This window comes from Argiope bruennichi, chromosome 2, assembly GCF_947563725.1.
Source record: "Argiope bruennichi chromosome 2, qqArgBrue1.1, whole genome shotgun sequence".
Lineage (NCBI taxonomy): Eukaryota > Metazoa > Arthropoda > Arachnida > Araneae > Araneidae > Argiope > Argiope bruennichi.
Genome location: NC_079152.1, coordinates 143,808,302 through 143,835,747, shown reverse-complemented (window position 1 = coordinate 143,835,747; position 27,446 = coordinate 143,808,302).

Below are 27,446 nucleotides of genomic sequence, written 5' to 3'. Positions count from 1 at the left end.
AATTAAAGTTAAAAAAAAACTATGAAGTTTCTGTCGATATTTCTTATATTTCAGAGTTTTGAGTTTGAGTTCTAGTGACAACTTATGATCTTATTAAAAGAGCATATGATCAATTAGAACTGCTAAAATAGTTAAAATGGGCATGGTATGAAATTTCCAAGTGATTCAGAGAATTTTGAGACAATCATTTTCCTTTTTCCACTACGATTGACTCTAGTTCTCAGACTACCTGAAAAGATCTTCGCAGGTCAACAGTTTGTCTCTATAAAACGTTCTACACATCCTCGATAGGATTCAGGTGTGGTAAATATACTGAAGACTTTTTATGTTTAATATGCCAAAAAAATAGTGTCATTCAAGACAAATTCTGTAACATCAAAAATTATCATCGATAAAAATCGTCATATCGTTAATTATTTCTGTATAAAATAAAACAAAATGTTTTAAAATCCTTTTTCTGAAATTCTGTTCTCAAATAGACATTCTGGAGCATATAGATATCTCTTTATCTCTTCATTTTGTCGCAAAGGTATAAAGAACAACGCTGTTAGTTTAAACAAAGAATTAGATTTATCAGAATGAAGCAACTTACTACGGCACGAGACTGAAAACGTAACCATCGCTGATGGGGCCCCTTATACACATATATAATGTTCGAGAACAATCCACTTTAAATATTTAGGAAATATCTAGATCCTTCCAGATCTTAAATAAACAATAGATAACAATTTAAATAAAAGAAATCTACTCTTTGGATAAAACAAAGCAGTTGAGATTTAAACCATAGACCAACCAATCTTAAACGGAAGGCCCTGCCGTCTGAGCCACAGCGGCTGATGGCTAGTGCAGTTAATGCTGCAATATACATTTCTGTACATTTCTACAGTCTAATCATCAAATTCGATTTTGTAACTACACGTAAGTTAAATTGAAGCTATTTCCTATATTACGTTCTGTGGGTATGAATATGCGAATTAAACAAAATCTTGTTTTTTCAGTCAAAATGCCAATCTGTTAAGTATTTTTATTCACCAGATAATAGATTTTATATAATTTAAACTGTATTTCTGTTTAATGAGAGCAAATAAAAGAAATTTATGTACACAAATTAACTTGAAGAGAATCTCTCGTACAAACTGTGTCAACATATCTTATATCGCAGCCTTGAGAAAACACCCTTTTGTAGCTAAGTACACTTACTCGTTCCTTCTTCGACTATATGTCGTAAACATATAAAAAGCTTTGCTTCGTATTATTCCCTCTATACAAACAAGACTGTTCTTTTACAATCATCTCCAACAACTTCGTATTTTTTTCCAAAGTCAAAACAAATTACACATCAATAAATTATATGTTGAATATGGCTTGAAAATTCATCATAGAAATTTGACAATCTAATTAATGACCACTTTCAAAATCAACTCTCTGTAGGTTATTGATTCTGGTGAAATATGAGATCATTTTACATAAAATATTGTACAATACCTGAGTTCAATAAACGATATATTCTGGAATTCGAAGTTTGAAACAGACTATCTTGAGATCTAATAAATTACATTTTGATGTCATTAATAAATTATTGCAGCTGCAACTTTTTTTCAATGTTTTTCTAGCATATATTTACGAATTCACTAGATTTTAATTAGACTTTACACTTTCCATAAGAATAAGTTTCATAAAATAAGATGATAATCTACATTTGGACTACTATGTTAACAATAAATAACAACACAGATTAATCTATAATTGATACAACTTTTTTACGAACGAAGAAATGACAAACCTTTGGATGTCAGTTGATCTTTGTACATACTTTCTTTCAGTGGATACTCTCAATTTGCTGATCGTATAATTGATGATGAGCTATATTGGTTAAGTTTATTTATCCTAGTAAAAAGAAATAGATAGAGTGAGATCTTATGAGTGTGTGTGTAATGGGTATTCAATCTTTGAAAGAACGCTTAATGTAACTATCAACAAATTTTTATAAACATTTTGAAAGATTCCCTTGTTTAAGCGCAGTTTTTTATGCAGATTTCCATCAAGGTAATTCTGCAGCAGTAATTTAAAATTTCTTGTCACATATTCGTACATCGTGGCCATGTTAAATTTTTCAAGATTTGGCACTCTAGATGTACAAGTGAGCATTACAAAAAACCCGAATGCGGTTGCTGACAAATAAGGAGCTTGCTCGATAATTGTGACTGCTAACAAATTTGAAGATATTTCTAGAAAAATTGGAGACTTTGCTAATTATGAGAGCATGACAAAGCTTTAAACAATTCCAAGGCAACTGGTATACCCAGAGGGTACCCGGGAGCACGATTTTCTATATTTTCATATCCCTGAATATGAAATGTAATTGATATTTCTAGAAATTGCAATTAATATGCCTGTAAATTTATGTCAAAAACATTTATTCCATATCAAATAAAATAGTTGAGCACTCAGAGTTTCCCTCTTATCTCAGAGCGTCATGCGCCCAATTCTACGAGAATGGTTTTCAAACGTAACTTGATAGATTGGGTAAAAGCATTTTTTTTTTATAATTGCAGATGAACCTAACCACCAAAAAAAATACCATTTGCAAAAATTGAATCGTGTCAATTGTTTGCTGCTATCATCGTGAATTATTGTGCCATTATTTCCCGAACATCATAGGTTTAATCAAAAAGTGTAATTATAAAACTTAAAAATCGCAACATATTAAATTAGAATCACGATACTTGTGATAGTTTATACTCTTCATTTATTAATTCGATTTTAATTTTCAAAACAACACTTATTAAAAATACTATGTATGTTTGGGTACCGTACTTTTCATAATAGAAATAAATCAAAATGTCGATTAAGGAGTATTCAAAGTAAATCAAGTGAATGATTTTCTTGACTAAATTATTAGCAAATTTAAAAACAAAATTTGCTAATAATTTAGTCAAGAATATTTTCAAAACAATTTATCAAAAATTATCAATATCTCCTCACGATCATAGGCTTAATCTTAAGGTAATAATAACAGGCATGAGCACTATATTAAGATTATTTTAATAAAGGAATAAATTAAAATTTAAAGTAAAACTTTTCCTAAGTCTTTTCAACCATAAACACGCAAAATACGAGTTTAATGTAAACCTTTTGAAACGCTAAACAATGAAAAATAAGCAATATATGATGCACTGAAGCACTTCCAGTAGCCAGGAAGCAGAGCAAACTCGAATTTGTTTCCTCTCATCATCGTTTCATTAGTCGACAATGACGTTTAATGGCGTTTCAGCACACCGGGAATCATCTCTCAGCATGAGGTGTACAAAGAGAGAAGCTGAGCTGATGGATAAAAAGGAATTATCCATCTCCTTCCATCCTCTTTCAGCTCTAACATTTTAGGAAAATGGGAGGACTTTATATCCTCAAAAATCTCCCTTCGGAAATTCGAATCCTCTCAGCTTTTATTTGAATGTGGATTTTGGAATAAATTCAGAACAAAAAGAATTGGGAATTCTCTCTCTTTTTTTAAAACTCGATTGAACTTAAGTTTTTCAAACTTGAATAAAATTCGAAATGTACTTTTCAAAAAGAAATTTTTCTTCCTTTAGGTATCGAAATATTGTGAGGCAGAAATGCGGCCTTCTTTTTTTGAGATTCATTTAGATCGAATTTTAGTTATGAATATTTTATTTAAAATACCTTAAGAGAGATTTTTGAGAAGAAATTTCAATACAATTCCTCTTATGAGTGTCATATTCAGAAAATATAAATTCATATATATTTATTTATTATAATAAGTCTTCAAATCTTAATATAAATTATACTACATATCTTTAGGTTTAACATAAACATTTGAATGTATAAAATGACGTTCTTTTGTTTTAGTGATATATGAATTGAATAGAAATCTTTGAGAAAGTCTTTAAGATATTCTACGATATTCTTTAATATCAGAACTAAACAAATTCGGACTATATTGCTTTTAATTTGAAATATTGCTTTATTGTAGTATTGTCATGATTATAGCAAATTTTGGGCTTCCACACCTCCCTAAATTTCAATATACGAGATTTGTTTCGAAAAAGACCTTATTTAATATAAAAATTAAATTAAAGTAATTAAGCAATAATTTATGTTAACTCCATCGATTTCATTTAGAAAAAAAACACAATGAGTACGAGGATGAAAGGTTATTTGTTAGCGAGAATTAATGGTTTGAACGAATAACTTTGCAAATGTTCCGGGATGTATTTTAAGGGGAAGAGAATGTTAATATCTCGTCAGTAGATTTTACTGCATATTGTGTAGATATTATTGCATACTTTCCAGGCAATATTGTGTATTGTTAGCGTCATTTGGACATTCTAAAAGAAAATTTAAGCCATTTTTTTATGATGGTCTTGGCTGTATTATTGTAATGTGGCTTATTTGTATTTTGGTACGTTAATAATGTTTCTTTCTTTTAAATAATTTTTATGATTGCTATATCGCAAATTTAGGTGTTGGAACCCGTTGGTAGTAGTAATTTTTGATACTTCTAAATATACAGTTTTCTCTCGTAATTATTTTGTATTAAGAGTTCTTGATGGTGTTGGCTTCTGTTTGTTGACGATTCATTTATGATAGGGAATATAATCTCAAAGAACCAATAAATAACAAGGTGACGAGAAGATAGATAAGATAGTAAAAGTTAGTTGTAGATAAGATAGTTGTTAGATAGTAAAAAAAATGAAGCTAAAATGAAATTGTGATAAGCATATAGTAATTAAACTAATTGAAAAAATTGTATCAACAAGCCATGTTAAAACTTTCTAGGCCAAATATTGATCGTTCCTGCATCATCTATTTAGTGAATTATTATTTCGAAAGAAAGATTTATTCCATTCTTGTGCCTAACTACCTATAATAAATTAATTTCAAATATTTTTTCATAAATTTTGGTCAAAAACTGGGCCTTTAAATTTGAATTAAAGCATATAACTCGCAATATTAATTTAACTTTATCCCTAGTACAATCGTTTATTTTTAGCAATGGCTACATAAGCAAATACATACCTATTCTCATTTGAATATATTTGATAATAAGAAAAATCCTGGCATTTGATCAGCTTCTTGATCAGCTTTTTTATTTTTTTTATTAATCAGGCACAAAGCAAGCGAGTCTAAAGATTATTGAATACAACAATGATTCTTAAAAATGGCATACATTATTTATTTATAAATAATATTATATCCATGCCAAAATACCGGTTTTATAATTACTGCAATGTCAACATAAAAATGAATATAATGAGCAGCGAGATTTGTAAAATTGAAATAGCTTCTTTTAAGCTGAAATTCTCTTTCTTTATTATATTTATTTCAAGGAGAATGAACTGTCAATCTTTCTGCATCAAATTAACTATGCATATTATTACATTATCACTGAATCCAAACTTACATTAATAATTTCAGGTATACTTGCGTAGTATGAATTTAAGCGCACATTATGCTTTCCAATGGCTAAGTACTTGATTCTAGAGCATTAACTCGTGCTGTAAAGGGACCAGTCGTAAATTTAGAGAACTTGAGAGGGCTTTAATTTATCTAAACCTTAATGAAGTCCCTCTAGACTTATTAACACACATGTAGTTCTAAAATGTATTAACAAGGTTATCAGAAGGCATAAACGTTGAATGCAAATTAATCAATTATTCCAAATTTATTTGAACAATAATTCTTCAAATGTTATACTGTTAGATTCATTAATTAATTAAGTTCATTAATATAACTATTATTAGGAATTATTATTTGGAAAACTCCTGGCAATATTTAACACATTTTTCCATTACAAGCGAAAATCGGTACTTGCTTGATTTTACGGTCCCTGACTTTATTTGGCGACTTCCAAATTGTACTAAGATAGCCAAGTTCCATTATACATAAAATGTCAAGATTTTGATAATTTGTTTGTCTTTCTGAGTTTACTTAGCGATTTTAGTTACATCAAGAATGCCAAAACAATAGATTTACTTGGAGATTTTCAGATTATGCCCAGCTTACCAAGTTCAGTTACACATAAGATGTCACGCAAGATTGTGAACGCTGAATAACCAATGGCAAAAATCTCCTTTTATTGGCTATTTTTTGTGGGGGCAGTAAAAATAAGCAAGCACGAGATACTCTTTAGTATTGTGACTGAATCCCAATGTTTTTGTCCGGAATCTGAGACTTAATAGTATAGTATGTGCTTAAGGATTGCATAACAGAAGTTTGAGACTTTATTCAAACGGGGATTTTCAAGGTTCCATAGTCCAAAGTCTGGAATAATCGTGGTTTTTATAAATGTTGTAGCAGTATGACGTAGAAGCCAGATTCAAGTGTCTACGCCAACTACACTTGAGTCAGGTCAGAAAAACTAAATGTTGCCAAGTTTGAAGAGCGTCTATAAATAAAAATTTTATAGCTTCAAAAAGAGACGTTAATTAAATTAAACTAAATAAAACATACCTTTATATACAAAGCTTCCTAAATAAGATAAATTTTAATGCTGAATAGAAAAAAAAAATGTTATACACTAAGATCAAAACAAGACATTCAGAAACTAAAATTCATGTTACAGATTGAATAATATAAGCATACTTTTTGGAAGCATTTTAAAGAAAATAATTCAGTTTACATTCACTGAATTGAGGCAAGGCGAACTGATAGCTTTTTGGAAAACAGAAAAAGGATGGCAAATTTTAACTTAACTTGGCAAATCAATATGTTGTATTAAGCCTGAATATTTCATTTCTGAATAGAAAAGTAGTTTTTAACAAGAGGAAAACCTCAGCGGAAGTGATAACTGATTTAATATAGTATAGTTCCATCTCACATGGGATTATTTCTTCAATTAATGCAGCATGAATCACAGAAAAACACCATCAAACAAAAATAATATCACAGTTGATGTTTTGATACGTAATACTTTAGATATGTATTATTTAAGGTCTGTTGGAACATTGAGTATTTTTTAAAATGATGTATGTCCCTGTGGTTAAAATGGTCCGACATAAGAGTGGAAGTAAGTGCATTTCCTAGCACGAGAACATATGAGTTTTTAAAATTGTATTCACTTACAACATATTAACATTTAAATAATTTACACAAAAACTATTTTAAATACTCAGAATACAAACTTAATGTTTTAATTTTTTAACTAATGAACACAATTTTAGTATTAAAAATACTTAAGTAACTTATCTTTTATTAAAAAAATATGTTACTCTTGCTTTTTATTAATGTCATTGAAAATTAGCTAATCTTTCTGAATAGAGAAGGTTTTTATGAAATATTAAATGGAATCGTTTGTGAATATAAATATGAATCTAAATTTTTTTAGTACTGTTGAGTTTTTATTTATACGTTTTTAAAAATGTGATATTTTATACATTTTCAATTGAGAAATTCCGAATGTAGTAATTCTTTACATATTTTAAATGTTTATTTCTTTATTAGATTTCTACTTTTTTATTTAATGAATAATAATTCTTAATATTGACTTTTCAGTGATTTGTTTTGTCTTTTCAGATTTCCAGTAAGGAACAAAAATTTTAATGGGAAAGTTTTCATAAATCACATTTAATCAGCGAAATGTGTGAGTTTATATTTAATTATTTTTAATCCTTTCTCTTTATTATGTACGCGACTTTTCATTTATCAAACATTTTTAGGTATTTCTCTTGTTATAAAGAGTAATGATTATTAAAGTGCATACATGTTTAAAGATCAACTTTAAAACTATTTCTGAACTAAATGGAAAGACACTTCATATACATATAATTTAGATGGGAAATAGGTTTATAAACAAAGAAAAAGATTTCTCACAATTTCACCACCAAAGGTAGAAGTTACTCTATTGGCTGAATTTGAGCAATAAAATAATCCTAAAAATAAATAATAAAATTTTTTATGCGACAAATTAAAATTTAATAGCCATTTTAACACAGAGATAAATTTTTAACATTTGCATTTTATTTTTATCATTTAATTAAAATTTTTACACATTTGTAATTCACTTTTGGTGTTACCATACAGAGCAAGATAAAAGAATATTAGATTTTAATCTATAATTTTTTTTGTTATATTATAATTTCGTTCAAAAAATATAGTTAATATATTTTTCTTGTATGTATTCTACCTTTTCCATTCACAAAATAACATAGTCGAAGGATTTTGATACATGGTCCTTTCACTTGGTTATATGATCCCTGTTTACAAAGCACACAAAACATTTTAAATGACCTACAATTTATGTTAGTTGCAGTTGATAAAAATTTTCATGATTGCCAAAACCAAATTGTGAATTATTAAAAAATAATTGCTTAAAAACACTTATTTGAAAAAAAAATATTAAATTGTAAGTAAAATATTCTGTTTTTCTTGATTTTAATGTTTATTTTATGCTCATCTGCAAACTGATATCAACACATTTGATTGTTTCTGTCATAAATAGATTCAATATAATCTATACAATAACTATACAAAATGATAATATCTTCAATTCTGTAATTTCCTTGATAATTGGTTCTAAAAATTTGTATAATGATGATCACACTTTAAATTAATTAACATTTTATTAAACAATTACATTAATCAAAAACCAAGAAGAGTAAACAAATATTAAATTAAATTAAGATTTAAATAACATTAAAATCTGGCATTGAAAATAAAAATTTGGGACAAAGAGAATTTCAATGAAAGTTTTTAACATTTCTGAATTATCATGCCATTGTTTGATTGTAACTTATATAAGCAAGACAGACGATGATAAATACATGATTTCTCAAAAATAATTTTAAAAAATAATAAGAAGAAACATTATTTTAACACCGTTTTAACTCGTCTGTGAATCGATCATACCAGATTCAACCATAAATATCAATTATTAGAAGACCAACTATATATCTACATTGTAACTTTGATTTTCCTTTTGGAATGCCCATATTTTAAGGCTCAGTACTTGTTTTACTTCTAAAAAACAGCAGTGACTCTGCCAATGTTTCTGTTGAAAGACCCCCTAGCTAATAGTTGAGTATTGTAAAAATATATAGGATTTTAAAATTTATTTTGAACTCTCGTTTATGCTTTTTTATCACTTTTTAAATAACTACATACCTTTGGATCATTTTAGTTGAAACCGTTTTTTGAACCTTTGATTAGAGAAAACAACTTGTTTGGAGTAATATATTTTACTTATTGATTCTAGAGCCATAAAACAAATCAAATGAATCATTTTAACACAATTTTGTCTTGAACCAAAAACATATAATTTTAACATATTCGTTAGTTTTAATATCTGTTGCATAATTTCTAAAGAAATTTTTTTTTTCAAACACATGCATTTCTTTTAAAAGTTTTATTTATAATTTTTGTCATCATATTTGGTTGCTTTCTTATTTCTTTGTTCTTATTTCAACTTTACTAAGCGACACTGAATACATTGATTAATGCTAACTTTGAAAGTGAGTTGTATTTCATTATTTTACATTTTTTATGACTTTAAAAGGAGTTCTGTAATTATATTGTTAACAATGTCTAGTATTAAAATTTAAATTCATTCCTAAATTAAAGATAATGAAATTTGTATTTCATAATTTATTTTTTTTATTTCAACTTTAATTCATAATTTATTTCTCAAACAGAAAATATTATTTTAACATTTCAAATTATATTTTAATGTAAAATTAAAAATATCTGTATATAAAAATTAGAACATTATTTTTAAATCTCATATTTAAAAACTTAAGAACACCTTGAATGACTAATAAATTGTGTATATTCAAACACCAATACAACTCTTCTTAGAAATGCATTGAGCGCAACACCTATTAACTCTCATCTTCTTTGTATTTTTTCATCAAAGCGAAAACGCACCGAACTGATGAACAACAAAAGAAAAAAAAATCCTTTCACGTTCCATCCTCTAATGCTCATAGCCTTCATACTAAAATACTCCATTTTATTATTCAGACAAAAGTATGTCAAGGAAAAAGTAATATTATGAGGTGGAAAGTATTTTCAAAATATTTTACTGATCTCTTGCATTCTACATATCTTAGGAGAATTTCTGTTGGGTGTGTCAGAGAATGAAAATCACATAAAAGGTTAGCGGTGGTGCAAAATCATCATATTTCTTCGTCTTCATTACAATTGCACTACAATTTCATCTCCTTGTTATTGAAGTTAATGTGGTCGTAAGCAGTACTAAGTGATATCTTAAAATGTGTAACATCAGGAAGCAAACCATTATCATCATATGCATTTGTCTTTTATTTCACTCTTTTGGTTTGGAACAAAAATTTGGATATTCCAGTGTAAATGCTATAGATCAAGATAGCCAACCTGCTAATTTTGAAAAGTTGGATGACAGACTCCCTTATGATCCAGATTTCAAGAACAAACCTGATGATGCACTCTATCCCGAATTTGATAATCATCTGGGTTTCAGCAAATCTCCTAGAATCGTAATACCTTCTGGATTCGATGACTTTATACCAAATGAAAGCGATGACGATAGATATTCATATGCGCCTGGTGGATTTTATTTACCATCTTCGAAGAAAAGCAAGATCAATTATTTCATTGAAGAAGTTAAAGAGGATGTTCCAACTCCAGCTCCAAAAAGTGAACCACCTGCAAAAGAACCGGTAAAGGGCATGAAAGTACTTACAGGAACAGATATACCTGAAACACAAATCATAGAGAGGCCTTCTATTATGTCTTATTTAAAGAAACTGTTCCTGAATCCCAAAATGCTACTTGCCTTTGCCATGATACCTCTTGCCTTCGCTGCTGAGGTATTCCTTCCTCATCTGGGAAAAATATTCAGCAGAAATATGCTACCTGTTGTTACCTCTACAATTGCCAGCGGGTTTGCCCGAAGTTTTGATGGAGCCACTGTGTCTGGAATAGACCAAGTTCTGGATGCGATCAACGAATATGCAGCAAGAAACATGGAAGATCCGAGATGTTTCCAGAGATTATTCTGTCAAGTTGCAAGATCTAATTTTGAAAGCAGATCTGGCGACTCATGGTCCATCCAGAAAGAGATCCGAAAATTGGCGAAAACTGTCGACGATAGACTCTGGGATGCTTTAGGATTAAGACATTTGTTCAGTTCTTTGGAAAGCGGGAATTGTGATTCACTTGTTTGCACTGGTACTGTGGCTTATGCACAGAATTCATCCCTGTTCGAAATGCTGCGGCTACTTGGTGCAAAATTATTCAACCAAACTAAAGTAGTTTATTAATGTGGAAATTAATGTTATTTTGAAACTAGCATTACTATTATTATTAAAGTTTACTAAGTTCTCTTCTGAAATTATAAACTTAAATCTACATATGAGAAATGTTTTATTATTATTATTATTATTTACTTTTAACTGCAGTTCTAAGTAATAAGCACTTTTATATTCCTAAGTTATAGCTATTTTTCATTTTTTGAAGTTGGTAATTTTTAAAAAAAATGAGTTATGCCTTGCTAATAGCTACATTAATTGCTGTAAATTTTATCAAGAATAATCTTTTAAAAAGCACTAAATTTTGTATCTAAATTTGTGAGAAAAATGATAATATATTTACAGTAATTTGGGGAAACAAATATTTGAATGTTTTTAAGGATTTTAATTTTTAAAGAATTTGTCACTTGAAATTAATTGGATAAAGAATTATCATATGAACACTTTATCTGCATTTCTAAGTTTTTATAATAGAAAAATGTTTTATGTCTCATTTTTATTTAGTTTAAAAATAAGCAATTTTGAGAAAATTCTCAAGACTAAATGTATTCAAAATAAATCTCACGCAAAAATTGAATAAATTTACTGCCTAAAATGTTTACCTCCATCTTTTTTCTGTATAAATATAATTAATTTTGAAGCATGTTGCTTTTTATTTAACAAGGCAATGAATGAATATATAAGTTTTTCATTAATTCTGAGATTTTTAAAGGAGTTTTTCCATGCATTGCGTAAATTTTGCTCTGAGAATCAAAAACAATTTTGGAAATATCGAGCTTTTGCGCTTCTGTTTGAAACAGGCATTTTTTTTTTTTTTTCATTTTTGAGTGAAACAATTTGACAGTAATTGAGACCTCTGTTAGATGACAGTTATATGCTTCTTATGCACTTTACTGCAGTCCGTTAAATTAATATCTTGAATTATTTATAATAAAGAAAGAAATTTGTGGAATGTGGTGTGATAGATATATATGTTATTTTTGGAATATGAATACGGCTGATTTCAGCTATTTAACATAAAATTATTAAGTCACTTTCTTGGAAATAACGAAAATTAATCTTAGGTGCTAAAGTTCCTAAATTAGTTATTACAAGTTCAAGCTTTGCACATTTTTATCCCAAAATTGCTTGAAGATTTTAACATTTTTTTAAATTTAAAATTCAAAACACAAAGAAGATTCTACAATGAATTTGCATATAATATATATATATATATATATATATATATAATTTGAACAGTTTGTGTTTAAATAAATGGCGATTGTTTCATTTGTTGATTATTTTTAATCATTCAGAAATCTTCATTAAGCAAAATAATTTTCAAATCATAGCTTAGAACCAAATTCAAAGATCAACTCTGTTAGGTGATAGTTATAACAAAATATGATAAAAGAAACTTTCATTTAAACAAATCAATAAAGGAATGATAACAGTATTGTTTGTGAAATTAATAAAACAAATAATGAGTTTCATAAGAAATTTATCAAATTCATACCGTTTCTCTAAAGTTTTGTGACACAGTAAAATAAAAAGTATTTAAAAATAAAAGGAACCATTGTAAGGAACTTAATATAGCAAATAAAATAAAGTATACTAGTCATTAGAAGTTAATGAAAAATTCATAAATGAATAACAACTTTCATGATAATTTAAATAAACAAATGCAGCATAATAATAAATTCAAATATAATATATAAATGCAAACAAAACCCAATAATTTGATTTGTTTTGTTTGCATTTATATATCATAGAATACATTCGAAAGCACTAAAAAACACTTTTTAATAAACAATGATATTTTTAAATTAAAAAAAAAGCAAATCAACAATCATTTTAAATATATTACGAAAAGTACTGCCGTATAAATGTTTCTTACTAAAGACTAATTCATAATTACTCAACGAAGAATTTTTTTCTCAAAATTACAATTTATTTTTTTTGAAAAACTTTTAAAATAAAATCATGCAAAGAAATTTGAAAAAAAAGAAAGAATTAAAAAAAAATATTCATGAGTATCTTTCGTTAATAATTTCTATCCAGTGATGAGGATGATGTCGTGTCCGCGTTGCAGCGGAAAGAAGGAGTGCAGTTATCCCTCAGGGTAAAGACCCCTGAACACCCGAGGCATAAGTCTGACTTCTAGCTCATATGAAGATGACACACAACTCGCTTGCACAACCTCTTTTTACAGGAGGGCTCTTTCACACACTTTACCGATAAAACCCAGGAGGGGGGGGAGAGAACAGCCACGCTTGAACCCGGGACTCCCGGGGCACGGGGAAAAATTGCAATCACAATTCATAATCAAAGCAATCATCCTGTAGCAATCAATCTTTATGGTAATAGCCTTTAAACTTTCATTTAAGTATTGTTATTGTTTATAGTTAAAAGATATAACATAATTGGATTACAATTTCGATAACTCAATACACCTAATTAACATCGGTATAGTCATTAACGAAACAATTCTTAATTACTTTAAATTTTATTTATAATTAAGAAATCAAGAAAGTAAAGAAATACTTCAGTTGTATTGAAGGTCTTTTAAAAAAAGTTGTGCTAAAGGTAAGGATGTGAAATTATGTGCCTGAACTATTATGTTTTTAAATAATTATCAGATAAGTGATAAAAAAACAGGCTGTAAAATCCATACTAGTTTGAAAATACACTAACGAAACTAGCTGCTAAACTAACAAAAATATACTAGTAACACATAAGTAATGAATTCACAATATTTATTTTAAGAAATGCTCAATGACAAAGCAATGAACCTGAATGAAATCCGATCAACCTCGATAGAAGGATTGTCAAACGTTCGCCAGCTCACAAAATTTCTTTCAGATGTCTATAGCAACGGTTATAATCCTGGTAATAAGCTTTCACTAATAATTGATGCTCGTGACACTTGAAAAAGCACCATAAAAAAATAGATGCCAATTTATTATTCTATGTTTGCGCTTGTCCCTACAAGATGTGCCTGCTCCCACCTGTGATTTCATTTTCGAACTGATGTACTGGTACGAAATTTCTTTGGTTTAATAAGTCTAGCCTGCCTCTAAGAAACTAACTGGTGTGATGTAAGATGATTCTATTTTGATAAGTTAGGAATCGGACGTGAATGAAAGCTTACCTGATTACTCCCCCGCGTAACACGCGATTGAAAATATATCAATAATTAGATATGAGGAAGAAATACATTGGGTTAAAATAATTGTATTCTTTTTCTAAAACTCTTGCTTCTTCCGTATCCATTCCACATTTCTCAATTTTATCCCTCTCAGCTTTTTCATTGGTGCCGAAGATATAGGGAAGCAATCAACTCTTGAGAGTCACGTTATATTTTGGCCTCTTCCCGTTTGGATTCTATTTTTTAAATGAATCTGCCTTAAGCTAGAAATAAAATTAACTGAAATGGGAAATTTATATATTTCCAGGAAGAAACTAAGATAGAATTGATGAATATTGGAAACGAGATGGATCTATAAAAGAGTATTGATATTTAAAATTTAACATTTTATAACAACAATTTATATTTTTAATCAAAGTATGCTTATTTATTTCTTAAGCTGAGGAAAAATGATATTAAATGAATAAATAAATCAGAAATGTTATTTTTTTTCTTAATTTAACAATTAGAAGATAATTTTAAAAATTTCTCTTTGTTGAATATAAAATATTTTTATAATTCATTCAGCTTTGGGCTTAAAGGTATTTGAGCTAGAGTGTATACAGAGACGTAATTTCTACTTACCAAAGATAGTTGATAGTTTTTATATGTGAATGTAGGCTAAATAAGAACCACACAAACAATGTGTAAAAACTGTTGTGCTGAAACCATTATCCCATATTCCTCAGATAATTTGTTAAGTATGCTTGATATGCTTTAAGTATATTGTTATTAAAAATATAAAATCATTCTATAAAAAAATAAATTAATAAAATAAAATACATTTTCAGTGAAGAAATGTAAACGGTTTAACTTATGTAAGGTAACAGTGTTTTTTTTTCAAACAAATGGGAACATATCGCAATCCCATGATAAAGTTTCATGCAAGCTAACTGTTCATTATTTCGTGCTACATTGATACAACCTTTTCGTACAAAAAGTTTGATGTGAACTACTGAATTTGTCATTTACCTCAGTAACATAATGTATTGCATAGTATTGTATGATATAAAAATATTTGCAATAATGTATAAAAATTTTGAACAATATTATATAATATTGTACAATATCATGCATCAAGCTGTCTTATCTGGATCGCTATTTCATGGGTAGTAAAAGTACATTAACTATTTTTAATACTTAATACTTAATTTCAAATTTAATTTTTAACCTTAATTTTCACTTTTTTCTATTATTTTTTCTTCATACTTATTTACCGAATTTATTTGGAACAAAACTGTGCATGATTTCATAATTCCATTAAATGCTAATTTTTTAGAGATATTCTTATGGACACTTACTGAATTTTCATAAGAATTTTATTTTTTTCTGAACAAAACTTGACTTTTAACTATCTAAAAACCCTCAAATATAAAATGCATAACCTATTTTCTTTAAATGATATAACCTATTTTCTTTTAATGTGTAACCGAAATCTTTATTATCAATTCTTTTTAATTTCTTCAAAAATTAAGACACGTGAAGCTTTTCAAATATATTTAAATCTTACTACAACATCATTTTGAGAAAAGTCATTAAAATGTGATTTTTTCCCCAGGCCTTTCAAACATTCATTTTATTGGACAATGCATTTTCTGGTACTAAATTAGTTGAATTTAAAAATGTATTTTGGTGATGAAACAATAAAAATGAAAACTAATTTTTCGTCGTCTATTTTTGCTTACTTCAAAAGTGTATTGTCCCCTTAACAGACATACATAATTTGAAAACAATGAGTTTTCAAACACAGAGAGGTCTAAAAAGAGGAGGTACGTCGAATTCTCTTCAAATGTTTAATGACTAAACTATTATTTCTTTTATGCTACACATTTTTTAAGCTTTACATCTAAAAGCATTTTAAACGATCAAACACAACCATTATACTTTACATTTGTGTAATATTTTTGTATAGGAACTATGCCTGTTGTTTTAAGCATTTTATTTATAATGATAACTGTTTTTTTTAAAATTAAATTTGATTGTATATGTTTCAGGACGGAATGGTATTCGATATGTCTGATCATGTAAATTTTATTCATATGCATTCTGGTTTGCTGCATTGTCATTCTATTATAATAACGGTTTTACATCTTGCAGAGAAAGCAGCATTCTCAGATTTGTATTTGTAAGCGACAATAAAAGCATAAAAATTTGAGAACCATTGATACACATATGCGGAATCTCAACACAAAAGTACAAGAAAGGAAGAAAATGAAAAGAAAGTTGGAAAGAAAAAAAAAAAAGGAAAAATTGCAAAGGGAATTCAGATTTTCAAAACTCAAACGGAAGAATGGGATTTCTTCTGAATATTTCTGCATATCTCTTTCAAAGGAATGTGCGCATTTCAATCTTTCAAAACATCAAAGAAATATGTTTTTTTCCACGCAATTGTACTGTTGTGGATCAATTTCTATAAACATTTTCATCCTATTTTTTATTATTTTGTAATTTGAAGCTATTCTATTTCAACAAATGCATTTGAAAAAAGCTGTAGTCAGAAATCATTTTAATTTAATACCTGCCTGACGAAAAGGATATATATATATATATATATATATATATATATATATATATATATATATATATATATATATTTTGATTTCCGAATGGTTTCCAAATCTAATATTCAAAAGCTTTAGAAAGTCATTTTTTTACATTTTGATGTCTTAATAGGAACTGTTTATAAAGAAATTTCTTAATTAGAAATTAATGAAATTGAGTTTTCTCAGATTTTAGGAAATACGCAGATTTTTCGATATATATATAAAGTGATGAAAAGATTTAATACAAATTCCTACAACATACGCATTCGGTTTTTAGAACAAAGAATAATTTTTCCCATTAACGGAATGTCATTGGTACTCATCATTTGATATTATTCAAATGATGAGTATTCTCATTATTTGAAATGAGTCAGCTGACTTCAAGATTGGATAATAAATTATCTGAAAGAAATTTGTATTGATAAATGATTTATTTTTAGGCACCAAAGAATTTTAATATATAATGGAAAATTGTTTCTGAAGAAATGACTAAGATTAATGCTAATATTTGAAATGATTCATTTTGTAGTCACCTAATTGAAGAGATTATTTTATCTATGCAAAATAGGAATAAAAAATCTCATTATTGACCGGCTATTCCCAAATTTGGGGGAAATTATCTTTTAATGGATTTGTAGTAATAGGCTGTAGATTAAAAGAAACGAAAAATTCTTTGTTATCTGCATGTAGATTAAAACCATGAAACAGATTTGAAGGTTACTAATGGTTTGTCATTGAAGTGTGAATGAAATTTGATTCATCAGATAATGAATATCGTGGAGCTTTCAGAAAATATATGTAATTAATATTATCGCTTTAAGAATCCATCGAATTTTTTGTCGATTACATTTTATAAAGTATCGAATTTTTTAAAACCAAGTTCATTACTTAGAAACTTGAAGAGGAGCTTTAAATTTAATTATAAGGAATCACTGATTTAATGTCACTTCAAAATTTATAATTCTCTACTAATGATAAAGATGAATCCATGTATGTCATGGTGAAAGTATGTGTGTGTGTTAGCGATCTGTAAGATAAACTCTTTGACCCAGAATTACCAAACTTATTATATGTTGATTTTGAACAGTGCGATTTGATGTAATTATCTTAATTTTTAATTTAAACTTTAATTAATTTCTAACTAAGCGAAATTTCAGCTCTCCTTACAAACAGTTCTATAAACATTACAGTGTAGAAAATATTTTATATTTTCGTAAAATTAAAAAAAAATATCTTTAAATGATAGCACCCTTCAAATACTAATTTTTTTTAAATGATTTCCAAAAAATATTTAAAACTAATTTTACAATAGTATATATCATTTTTAAAGTGAAACTCAGATCATTTCCATTGTACCAGCCAAAGAATAACATTCTAAGCCTTCTACCTCCATTTTATGATCTGCAGCTATGTGGTGGATTAATTTTTACAAGCCTTTATGAGCTATTAAATCAACTTATTCCTTGAACTAAGTGGCAACACTTACGCCATTAGACGCAAAAAATAAAAATGAACACAAAATATTTCTTCGACGAGGATAGCAATGAGAGGTAAATAAGGGTAATAAGCTTCATTAAATAAGAGTATTAAGGTTCACTGAGTAGATAAATAAAGTTCACTTTCAACATCAATTCAAATATCAAAATGCTTTTGTGATAATAACTGTTCTTCCTTAGTACATTGCAGTTTTATCATAGATTAAAATAAACAGATAGGTATTTAGAAAAAATAAAGAGAAATCCAATTATATGCTTCGCGAACAATTTCATAATTTTAATCTCAAATATCTTCGCCGATTTTATAGATAATTCCATGAAACTTTTTGCTATATTTCTATTATAGTAAAGCATGCATTTTCTACATTTTGGACATTTTGGCCGGTCTCTCTCTCTCTCTCTCTCTCTCTCTCTCTCTCTCTATATATATATATATATATATATATATATATATATATTGTTACGAACCTGTGCTGTGCGGCTTCCCAGCATAGCTGGTTCCATAGGAGGTCCCAGAGCTTGGCGACAAACTTGGCGACGAATTTGGCGACTTTGGGACCAAAATAGATTATACCCAAAACATCGAGAATTTTCCCGATCCGTCCAGTAGGAACGGAGATACGCCTCGAACGTCCCTGATTGGTTGAGAGGCTTCTAGCCCCGTCCCTTGAGACCTATAAAAGGAAGCACCCGAAGCTGCCGGGCAGCGGTGAATTGAGGAGAAGACGGAAGCGACAGAGCAGAGCAAAGTAGAGTGAACCAGAGTCGTCGTGGTGAATTTAGTCGTGACCCAGCAGTGGTGAACGGACGGTGAATTGAGTCGTGGACCAGAGTAGTCGGAAACGACGGTAAAGAACTGGCCTTCCAGAGATAGGTGGAGCAGCGACGGAGTGAAGCTAGTGCTGAACTAAGCTGTGTTCTACTGTCTGTGTATGCTGTTGCATGCTGCAAGTCTCGGCTGAAGATAATCGTCTTCTGTGCTGTATATAGTTGTCGTCTTTGTGTAAATAAACGTCGTTGTTTTATTTTATACTGCCGCCTGGTGATTGAGCGTTCTTCACACCATATAACTTCCACTATCCAGACGAACCCCGGAAATTCCGTAACAATATATAAGAGAGTTTTTTTTATTACTAATCCTCATTTCATTATTTATGTATAGAGAGATCTCAAGTAAACTTAGTTATTTATATTACAAACTTAATGGAAACATATGTTTTCTAATTCAGAGATTTCAAGGTAAAATATTAAAAGTATTATAAATGTAAGACTGATACAATATTTTATATTTTTTATATAAAAATTCTAATTTAAGAAGAAAAGCAGTTTTTTACAATGACTTCCTTCCAAGGTTTAGTTTTTTAATATGCAATCATCATTAATTTTCTGTAAAATGCCAAAAAGAACTAATTTATTTTCTGTAAAAATTACATAAACAAATAATAATCCATGAGACCAAAAATATAAGTCTGTTTTTTTCTGTCAAATTTTGCCATATTGCAAAATAGAATAACTTGTGAAAAATTGTTTCAATGTCATCTAAACTAAAATTTTGTTTAATTAAAATTCTGTGCTGTACGAATTAAAATATTACGTTTCGAAGCATATAATTAAAAAAGTCTAGAAGTTTCAGAACCATTGAATGTTAGTAATATTCACTTAGAGCGGTATGAAGTAAAGGAATGCTCAAATGTTTCAAATTTATTACGAATAAGTTTTGAAGAATGTAGTTGTTTTTAATAATTCTCGCATATATCGAAATGTATCTTTACTTTGTAATTAATATTTAAACAGTTTTATACCGATCAGTTTATTAGTTTGAAGGAATTTATTCAGCAATTGGAGAGTTAATTAAGGTATATATAAAAAAGAAAAAGTGATACAATCAGTTCCAAAATAAAGAATATGTTTAGTACATTGTCGATTTTTTTCAAACATTCATACAATACGACATACTTTGTGATTAGTTAATGTGGGAGAGTGGATTGAATCACACCATAATCCATCCATTTCAATAAAACAATGAAAGGTGTTAAATATAGATAGGATTTAAAATTTGCAGAAAATTTTGAGTTTAAAATGTATGCACTAAAATTCACACATCTGGCTTTCGGCAGTTTCGAAGTATTGGGCAGATAAAAAGTTAATTTGTAGACATATTGGCATCAAATTTCATACAATTTAAGATTGTAATGATAATGCCGTATATTATATTTTGTTAACCTAATTTCTTTATACTTAGACACATATCCTAATGGCGTAGTACTTTCCAAATTAGATATGAATTTTTAATTTTTTTTTATTAAAACGAAACACTTTCCATCATCAGTACATATAATTACATCATAATTCACAAATAAAGATACATAATGCTAAAACAAATCGGATTCAACAAAGGCTAAACGATACAAATTCATTAAAATCACGAGATTGATTTTTTTTTAAAGTAATGCAGTATCTTTATATCTATATATCATATTTTATCTATATATCATATGGCAAAGCTAAGCTTCATTTTGATAGCGGAATAAGGAAATCCTACATAGTTGCATAAAAATAGAAAAAATCAGAAACATCTCCTTCTACGTGATCTTAAGCGTATGGTTGAAAAGATTTTCTTTTATGGCCACTGCTTCAGATCTTCCAAAAATTCAACGCCTTGTTCATGACATACTTAATAACTCAACTTTACTATTCAAACTAGGATTTGAAGAAAGCATAACATTTTATATTACAAAGGAAATGCTTTACGTTAAATTCCAATAATTCCAACATTGTTGAGAGTTTTATGATGTAATATACTTTGGGTGTTACCTTTTTCTTAAGCGATATAAAAGCGCAGAGAAGACTCAGATGTTATCAAACTTATTCGTTCTTCTACTCCGTATATCTTTTCCGGGTTTTTAAGTTTAGCTTAAAGCAGTTTGCTCTGGATATGGCTTCTGTCCTAAAGAGGAAATTTTTAATTCTCATCTTCTGTTGTGTCATAACATCTTCTGTTGCTGAAGAGGTTGATAAACTTTTGAACACTAGGAGTGGACGCTTACACATTCAAAGTAAATTGCACGCACACAAAGTGGATTACAAGGGCCATAATTCGAATGCTGTGAAATCTCATTCTGACTTAAATGACAGTCATGATTCATTAAGATACGAAATTCTTTCTGAACTGGACGACTTTCTTCCTGACAGAAGTGTTGATGACAAATACTCCTATAGCCCAGGAGGATTCTATGTGCCTCATGAAAGAAAAGCAAAACTTAATTACCATTTCGAAGAGGTTGTTGATAATGGCCAAGGTGAAAGCAAAGAGATTGTTCCAGTTGAAAAATCTTCAAAAGATTTAACCTCCAAAATCCTCACTGGCTCAAACCAAATTGAGACGGAAACTGAAATTATCGCAAGACCTTCTTTTTTATCTGTTCTCAAGAAAGCATTCTTGAATCCCGTTGTCATTATTTCTGCTGCTGCTGTTCCCTTAGTTTTCATCATTGAAATGTTATTCCCTTATCTTTCAAGTATATTTACTGGAAGCATGCTGCCGACTGTAGCCACAACCGTTGCTAGTGGATTTGCTCGAGGCTTAGATGACGATACGGCTCTTCAAGTGGAGCAAGTACTGGATGTCATCAATGAGTTTGGAGTGAGAGCCCTTGAAGATCCTAAATGTTTGCAACGATTTCTGTGCCAGGGTGTTAAATCTCAGACGGAGAGTCATTCCAAAGGTTCCAGGTCAATCCAAAGAATTGTGCATAACTTGGAAAAATCCGTTGATGACGAGGTGCTGAATAAATATGGATTAAAAACTTTGCTTACTTCTGTTCAAAGCGGAAATTGTGAATCTCTCGTGTGCAAAGGATCGCCTGCTTACACTCAGGATGTATCTTTATTTGAGAAGCTGTATCTGCTGGGTACCAAAGTTTTCAATCTTACTGAAATAGTGCATTAGTCTAATGTGTTTATAGAATAGAATTATAACACCTTTTTTCTATTTTTAAAATCTTGCATCGGAGTTTTTCTGAACTTAATTTAAAAAATTATGCTACTTCAAAAATGTGAAAGCAAAGGGTTTGTACATTTTATGTATAAATTCTTTGTATGTATGCATATTTTATATTTATCATATGTACATTTCATTTATCTTAATATTTGGAATTGAATAGTTGTGTGAATAAGATACTTATTTTAAACTACAAAATAAAGGATACTTTTTATGAATTTAAATTTAAGTTTAAATGTTTGAATATATATTTAGATGCATTTTAAACAACTTGAAATGTTATATATATATATATGTATTTATTTCACTATTTTATTTTAAAATAATTACAAATATATTAAATCAGTATTATTTATGTAAATTTAGCTATATACACTAATATGTTCCATATGTCTTTTAAAATGAAATTCATTTTTATCATATCTTCTTTATAATTTAAATTTTATTAATAATGAGGGTTTTTTATGAAATATATTGTGAATATTTTAATACATTGTTTGATTTATCTTGCTTAACAAGTCTAATTTCTTATAGGATATCAAATGAAAAGTTGTTGTATGTTGATTTACACTTTTTCAATGAGTCTTATTTTATAAAGCAATGCATTTCAGAGATTATACTTGTTCAGTGTTATGAAATGCTTCCTTTCTGAATAACAAAAAGGAACTTTACTGAAACCCCAGATTACCTTTTATCCATCATTTGTGTGTTTGAAATACACATTGTTAAGTAACTTTAAATATAAATGTGGGGAAATATATAAAAATGCCAAAATTTTCTAAATCATAAATGTAATAAAGTTTAAGTTTCGAAGTTAAGTTTCTTTGATATTTTCCTTTTTAATAAATTGTAAAATAAATTTTTAAATTTTACCACATGTTTTTTTTTTGTTTCTTTTATTTCATGACGAAAATTCAACACTTTATTTAATATAGTTAGAATTTGATTTCGGATACTAAATGTTTTGTGTCATTTCATAATATAAATATTTTTCATTATTAATTTTTTATATGGTAAAGGTATTTAGAATTTTACCTCAAACTTTTATGAGTTAAATCTCTTCTAATAATAAAAGTTAATGTTTTTATGTCCACATGGTATACTATATATGGTTGGTATAATTTAGGGCAGAATTTTGAATTAACCGAATGATATTTGAAACAAATATATTTTGAAGAGTAGAAATGCATATCTCAGATAAATTTTTACAGAATATTAATTATTTAAAAATTAAGCAGTATTTTAAAATTTTTTAGATAAAAGCATCTGAAAATTGCGCTCCACAATTTTATTTATATTATTTATAAATATTTTTAAATTCAGAACATGTCTTTTTAATAATACCGATTTATTTTTCAAGTAGATATAGCTTTTGAGTTTTGAAGTTTTTGAAATTTATTTCTTAATATAATTTCTTATTTTTTTTTGTTTTAATAAAATTCCAACAGAACTTCTTATTATTTCTTAAATATCAAATCACGATTTTTCTTCGATTGTTAAAAACTATGGAAGAAGACTATGCTTAATTTTCATATTGCTTAAAAATAATATTTAAAATTGATATAACTGCAATAATTTTTTCATCTGTTCTACTTTGATTTCATTAACTTTTTTTTATAGAATTAGACATTGTATATTGAATTTAATATGCTGAGTAGTTATACTTGTTAATCTTATGAGCATTCTTATAATAAATTTTTAATCCAGCTAATCTTTTGCATAAAAGTTGAATCTGATATGTCACATCTATTCACACTGTACTGATGGAACAATTTTATTTCACGTCCCTCCATTTTTTTTTCGATCTTACATAGACCAGTCATACATGACCACTCAATACGTATATTATTGATTGATATCCAACATTCTGTACCTTCCCATGCTCATTTTGATCGTCTGATTGCATTTTTTGGTGCATATTTTATTTCCAATAAAATATAAGACAATGAGTTATTGTATACCAGATGATTTGAACAGTTTTTTCTAAGATTGTGATGCAACATGACTGAAGTTTCATAACAAACAGAGCAGATGCAAGGCCGCTTAGAAAATACGTCTTAGTGCAAAATTTGAAGCGCAAAAATTATTATTTTTTGAATGAATCATAAATGTAAGTTATATATAAGAGATTTCATTGAAATTACACACTATTATTCCCAGCTTGAAAACTAATTCTTTAAAGATGCATTTCTTTAATTCGATCGTTTTTAAAATTAACCAGGATATTTTAAATATATTAACACCTACAAGATACCCATACCAGTATAACAAGTTATTCTTTCTTCATCCTGTTGTCTTCCAAATTCTAATAGAAGTGCATTGTTTCTCAACACATTTCTAAATATTTATTTACAAAATAGTAAATTTATTACGTGATATGAATAAAGAATAATTATATAAAAAGTTAGAAAAAATAAAACGATTTTTCAGAAAAGAAATTCGACAAAAATTCAAATTCTTATACATTTTTCCGATGGAAAGAATATAATAATCGCTCAAATCTGTGAAATATAGAAATGCATGAAATTCAAAATTTCGAATCTAATAACAACTTTGAAGATATAATATGAATTTCCTGTTTTCATTCAGACAAATGTAAAACAAGATATTTTCTAAAAATGTTCAATAAAGGGTATTCTTATGAATGAAAATGTACATGCGTTTTGAATACTTTAAAAAGATATTTTCGGATGTTAAGAGTTATTTTAAAAAGTTGTAAATTTTATTCATACATTTCATTTTCTTGAATCATGCTGTAAATCCATCCGTAAGAATTTTATTTGCTAACAAAGAAGGAAATTCAAAAAAAAAAAAAAAAAAAATTAGCTGTTTTATTGCTAAGGAATCTTAATGCTGATTGATATATTGCATAAAAAAGGCTAAAAACTGTCGATAAATTATTTAAATCTTAAATAAAACATCTGAATTAGCATACATAAGAAATAATCACTTTTTTGCTTATTTATACAATACTAAAAAAATTCTCTCAAATTAAAAATTGTTTGATGTCTAGAAACAATAAACTTTTAGAATTACCCAAATAAAATAATTTTGTTTTTGGATTTTTTTAAAATCTTTTCTTTATAGAAATATATGAAGAAAAAGAGCCAAAATTATAATTCATAGGAAATAAAAATAAAATATAAAATTTGTAATTAAAGAGCAAAGTCTAAATCAAATGCCCAATACAGCATTAAAAATTTTTCGAAATATAGCATGTGTAATAACATATTTCAAGCTAAAAAAGAGCAAATAAAATAAATATCTATTCATTTAATGAATTAAAATAATTAATAAAAACGCTTAGCATACTACTGAAGCAAATTGAAAATCTACATTTGTGTTATTGAAATTAATGCACGAAAGAAAGAAAACTTTGATAATCATAGTTTTAAAAACGAAATTCAAAAAAAAATGCATTACTCAACAATTTAATGTAAAACAATATTCTTTTAGACTTTCATGACAAAAATGAAATCTATCATCATAAATCATAAAATATATTCTAAGGATTTATTGAAGAAAAATATATATTCTGAAAATTAAATTAATATCATTTAAAAATATTACTTTCAAAATTTTACAATAGCATAAAAATTTTCTGTCTCATAATATATATTAATATAAACAATAGAAAACTCCCAAAATATACCTTAACTTTTCATTATTCAAAAATTTCAAATGATATTTAAAACACTTATGTCTAAGTGCATATTTTTGTTCTCAAAATTGTATCTATGCAGAATTTGATAGCCGTAAATCCAATGATCGATCCTGTGGAGATAGTACAGTCAGATAGCTACACATATTCCCTTTTAATTTTAGTAGAGGCTAGAAACCAACTTACTCAATATGAATATTATTTTGGTTTAATATGAATCAATTTCTTGCAAGGTTATTATTCTTTTAAATTACTTTGAAAGAACCTATTTATAACCTTATATAATGGATTTTCAATTTTTATTATCATCATGCCTATTAAGTTTCTAGTGTTGATTCATCACTAAAATGGAACATGGGCTAGTATTTAGTAAGACATGTTGAGTTTTATGAGTTATTATATCTTCAAAGGAGTTCTGTGAATATTTACAAAACAAATTTTATGAACTATTATAAAAAAAGTAAAACATATACCTGAAAGAAGGATGAAAAAGTTTAAAAATCAAAATGCAAGATAGAATGGCAGTATGAAAGTGTAATTAAGAAATAATATTTAGATAAGTTTCGAGGGTGGAGAAAATAAGGACAAAGTAGAGGATACATCAAAAGTGCATATTTTTTATGTCTGCCATTACATTTTATGATTCCTTTTGTTTTCAACAACATGATATGTTGAATATTAACTTTAGGAATTTTTACTTGATGTCTGAGGGGGAACCATAACTTTTGTCTTATTGATATATAACATTTTTAACACGAATGGGGATTGTGTGCTAATAGGCGTGCAATTTTCCAAAGAGTCTATATGCACCTTTGTTCTAATTCCCATATATATTGATCAAAATAGCTTTCGCATTTCAAGTAAGTATTTACTTCTCCATAAGTATGTTAATAAATGATTAAATTATAAAAGTAATTACTCCAATATTTATAACTTACAAAATTTAATTTGCAAAATTGTTTACAGACAATATACAAAAACAAAGAGACGCCATTGTGTTAGATTTAGAAACGGAATAAAAGTATGAAATTCTACAATTTAGATTACCATAAAAACGCTATCTTAATGCTGGATTACAGTGTCTTAGAGGAAAATAGATAATTATGGACGGCTCCCAAATAATTTCTTCAATATTAATTGAAATTCTCCAAATGTATTAGAAGGAAGCTAACTTCAACGTGAATTCATAAAAGAATACATTATCAGAGCTAATATTAATTTTTCCCTCCAAATATTGAAAATCTAAGAACAAGTTGTATATAATGAGCACAAAATTTAAATAATAATAAGTCACTTTCTTAAATCTTTCTTACAACTGATTTACCATACCTTAA